Source organism: Palaemon carinicauda, chromosome 1 (assembly GCF_036898095.1).
Source record: "Palaemon carinicauda isolate YSFRI2023 chromosome 1, ASM3689809v2, whole genome shotgun sequence".
In the NCBI taxonomy this organism is placed as follows: Eukaryota; Metazoa; Arthropoda; class Malacostraca; order Decapoda; family Palaemonidae; genus Palaemon; species Palaemon carinicauda.
In genome coordinates, this window is record NC_090725.1 from 312,089,579 (window position 1) to 312,094,578 (window position 5,000).

Sequence of the window (5,000 nt, forward strand, 5' to 3'; positions counted from 1 at the left end):
CGGTAATTACATCGTGGTAATTACATCGTGGAATTACATCTCATGCATTTTCACCGCATTATAAATACATCGCAATATGTCACATCATCTGTAATTTCATCGTCTTGAATTTTTAAATATTATAAATTTTTATTTATTTTATGGGATCTAACTATCTAACTATTCGCAAACAGCCAGCTTGTTGACTTTTCCCAAAACAGAAATTAATCAGAGAAATTTTCCGTTTATTTTAGCAGCTTGTCTTCATTTGATAAAAACTTGGACTAAACCTTTCAAGATGCCTCTGGAGTATGTTGTAAGCACAAGGAATAAGAAAAAGTTAATTGACAATAGTCATATATTTGTGAAAGAGAAAACAAGTGGCGAAAAAACTATTTGGAAATGTGATCAATTTTATACAAAAAAGTGCCATGCAAGAGTGAATACAAAGAACGAATCCATTATAAAACGACTCGGAGAACACAATCATGTATGAGATATTGCTCGGGTTGAAGCTGCCAAAGTGATTAACATAACTAAAGAAAAAGCAATAAAAACTCAAGAAATGACACATTGTATCGCAACCCAAGCAGTTACAGGTCAGCTACCAACACCACAGTACTTAAAAAAAAAAAAGAAGTATAAGGATACAGCATTAAGAATTCAAAGAATAGTCAATGATTTTAAAAATTGCGAACTATTGGATTATCTAAGAGGAATCACTCATAACTTGTCGTTTTGAGTACAAAGAAGACCTTTTGTCAGATTTTTTGTTTTTGAAATGGTGTGTTTATTTTATTTTGCTTTGTTTTTAGAATGACTTTTGTGCTTGAATTACTTTTTTAATAAGTGCTGCTTTAAAAATATACTATCATAAAACCATAAATGCAACTATAATTTGTAAAATATATCTATTTTCTTTAAAAAGTTTACGAGGGAATTTACGGGGCAATTATCATCTATTTAAAATAAGACTGGCGTCAAACAGCTAATAGTTCTCGAAGCCGAACAAAAAAATTAAAAGCTTATTTAAAACCCTATTAATACTAGATATCTATTTTTCCTTTTTAAAATAAAAATTTTCGTGGTCAATATAAAGACAATCGTGAAAAGTATAAAACAACAAAAAATTTAAAATCTTTAAAAATTTAAGATGATGAAATTACAGACGATGTAATATATAGCGATGTATTTTTAATGCGGTGAAAAATGCATGAGATGTAATTACCGCGATGAAATTACGGCGATGTATTTACAGTGAATCATATATATATATATATATATATATATATATATATATATATATATATATATATATATATATATATATATATTATATTTATATTTTATATATATATATATATATATATATATATATATATATATATACATATACATATATATATATATATATATATATATATATATATATATATATATATATATATATGTATATATATATATATATATATGTATATATATATATATATATATATATATATATATATATATATATGTGTGTGTGTGTGTGTGTGTGTGTGTGTGTATGTATTTCATTATCCTAATTGCGTAGATTTCAATTACTGATAGACTTCTCTTGTTGCCCTCAGTGAAGGATATTAAATATTCATTTGCAATTAGACCTTGAGCTTTATTATATCATAATTTCATGGGATAATTTTATGAGGATTTTCACGACACCAGGGGACTCATTCCCACCTGGAATCCCAACTATTATTATTATTATTATTATCATCACTAGGTAGGCTACAACCTTAGTTGGAAAAGTAGGAGGCTATGAACCCTATAAGGGTTCCAAGAGGGAAATTAGCCCATTGAGGAAATGGTATAAGGAAACAGATAGACTAGGGTGCTTGAGTGTACCTTCATATTTATTTAATGTGATTGGCAAATTAATCGTACAGCATTGTTTTATTCAAGTAAAACTGGAGGGTGGAATATTGTAACTCTTTCCCCAGGGATGAAATGCTTCAAAGGAGGCAGAAATTGGAAATGAAATAATAGGCAAAATTAGAGTAAATATCTGAAGAGGAAACTCAGAAGTCCGAAGGTCAATGGTATAATTATTAAAGAAGATTGTGACTAGAAATTGTGTTTGAACATCTAATTTGAAAAGGATTTTATTGTTTACTCTTATTTGATCTGATCACAGTAAGATATGCAACGCGACTATTAGTATGCTTCTCATATATACTTAAAGGGAATAATCTGGAGAAAACCAGAATAAAAATCTCATAGATAAGCAAGGTTGATATTTGGAATTAATAATCAGCGTTGGAATTAGATTCTTATGGCAGGTAAGAGGATTTTCGGCTCGAAAACATTATTATTATTATTATGAAAAGGAAATCGGTCCACTTACAGGACAAGCTTCCAAACGCTGTCGAGGTGCTTTCTTGTCACGTTACTTTTCATCAGAAGCTTCAGACTTTGATGCTTTTTTTTTTTTTTTTTTTTTTTTTTTATTTTCACTATTAAGTTTCTGAGAAAATTCTCCCGAACATTATTACGGATAATATTGTAAAGCCGTTCCTATTGTTTGTAGTCTGAATGGGCATTAACTGTGATTGTCAGTAGCTTAAGAGTCATGTATTCACTTTGTTTTATGGTAAGCATGAGGTCATACTCTGTAAGACGAGATGTGAATGGTTAGGTGCATGCTAAGTACCTGATGATATCATGCTGCGCATTGTAACTCAGACAGATACGTCCGAACTTCCTATTCCTCAATGTCAATGGCTGAACATATCAGGTTGATACTATGGCATCTACCAAATCCGTAGTCAGCTGGGTGAGTGACTGGCCAGGCAGCTGAGCAGCAGTCAGACCAATGCTAGTTCTGCTACCGAGTTCGAATCTGGCTGTCGACTCAAGGTCTTCTCAGCTGTAGTTAGGTACCATTATTTACTGGACTTATGAAAAAGTTTTGCCCAAGTAGCTTCATCACAGGACTTGCTGAGATACCAGAGGTTGGAACTCTTCTGGCCTTTGTCTCTCCTAGTGGCTAAAATCGTCTATGGTAGAGAACAATTAATAAAAACACGTACTAGTTAGCTTTTCCTAATTTAATAGAGGAAACAATATAACAGTTATGATTTGCACTTTCGTAAGTAAATCGTGAACGAATCCCACCTGTTGAAATGGTGCACAGCATAGAATACCTTACCACACAGATAAACATCAACTATTACACAATCCGTTCATAACTCATTTTCCTCTACCACAGCTTTATACCGAAATCTAATTGTCATTTTTAAGGCTCCTCCTCACATCCCTCCGTGTGACTTAAAAACACTAATATTTCAAGTCCCTTCTTGAACCAAACTCGTCACTTTACCGAGGATATGTTTATCTATACGTCTTTTCGCATAACTCTGCTCTATCGCATCCATCACTCAAGTATGACGACTGAAATTTTAATGAAACGTGAAAGACTTTTAGGCTGACAACGCAGAGTAACCTGCAACAATAAATGCATCCGAAAATTTCATGTCATTGGAAAAATACATAAGAAAACTAAAAGACCGAAATGCATTGACTGGACTGTTATGGTGGCTTTCAACTTATAGTCCTCTTATGGTAACAGTCATAATAATGATAATAATAATTATTATTATTATTATTATTATTATTATTATTATTAGCTAAGCTACAACCATAGTTGGAAAAGCAAGATGCTATAATCCCAAGGGTTGCAACAGAGAAAAATAGTCCAGTGAGGAAAGGAAATAAGAAAATAGATAGACGATATATGAATTGAAATCAAATATTCTAATAACAGTAACAAATCAAATATAAAACACTTATTATATGCGGGTTTATCAAAAACTTGCATTGCCGAATTTAATTTTGTATGTTTTTTCTAGGGGAAATTAAGGGTTTTTTTCTAATTCTTTCAATCTGAAATCTTCATTTTCTTTTACTAAACCTCAGAGTAATTATTAAATAGTAAAAATTGAAAAGAAACATTATTTCTGGAACCATCTCTTAATTAATGGAATGTTTTAAATACTTTATTACAGTTTACAATGTTTTAAATTGTCAGAAATTCATATGGTTAACGTGACTATTAAAACTATATTGAACTACGTAATATAAAAATCTTATAAAGAAAAACATAATCAAACTTATCAAAAAAAAAAGAAGAAGAAAGAAACTAAGCTCTAACAACGGACAAATCATTAACGAATAAGTTAGTTATGAAAAATAAGTTTCTTTCTCTTCTTTTGTTCTGTGTCCTGATTTCATTCTTTTTTACTCTTACTCTCTGGAGATTCTTTCAATATAACCACTCATAGGATTGAGTAAAGAATCTCTCTCTCTCTCTCTCTCTCTTGGGACTAATTGAGAAAATCTTTTCTTCGACTCAATTAATATATTTCCTTTGACGCGAGACTCGCTGGATGATCAGACGACTAAAAATGTCCTCTTGTTATTAAATCAAAGTCAAATGAACCACCGATTATCTCATTATACACTTTAGGAAGTAACGGAGTTAAGCCTTCAAAATGTTATATATGTATATCCTCATCACCATCATGAGGCTTTGCTAGTCCACTGCAGGACATAGGCCTCAGGCATGTACAGTACTCCAGAAAATTGTAAAGTAGCGGCAGAATTGTTTGTCTGAGATGTGTTGATCGAATTCCCGCCATATCGTTGTACACCAGCGACACCAAATCCTCAATGAAGCTCCGCCTTCTTCTCCTCCTCTACCTTCCCTTAACTTAAGCCCATCCCCACAGCTTGTCCTTCCGCTGCCAAACCGTACAGAGATCTCCCTTCTCTCCTGGCATGGCTAAGGACCGCCTCCTTCCTTCCACTCTCCCAGTCTCCAACCAAAAGAGACGACGACTCGACAACACAAGTGACGACACTCACCCGTCCCTGACCCACTCACCCACCCAGCCATTCCTCCATTGACTCTGCAAGGAACAACATGTTGCAGTTGCTCTTCCCAAATTTCAACTTTGCCTCACCGAAGCAACAGACACAGACAG

The 5,000-nt window shown here is 32.7% G+C and overlaps 1 long non-coding RNA gene across 1 annotated transcript in view; it reads left to right on the plus strand.

Annotated features, from left to right (window-relative positions):
- Nucleotides 1–4,881: 4,881 nt before the first annotated feature.
- Nucleotides 4,882–5,000, plus strand: part of LOC137645554 (uncharacterized) — a 3,849-nt gene continuing 3,730 nt past the window's right edge. The window contains exon 1 of the long non-coding RNA XR_011045305.1: nt 4,882–5,000. This exon is cut by the window's right edge and continues 87 nt beyond it. This is a non-coding gene — a long non-coding RNA (uncharacterized lncRNA).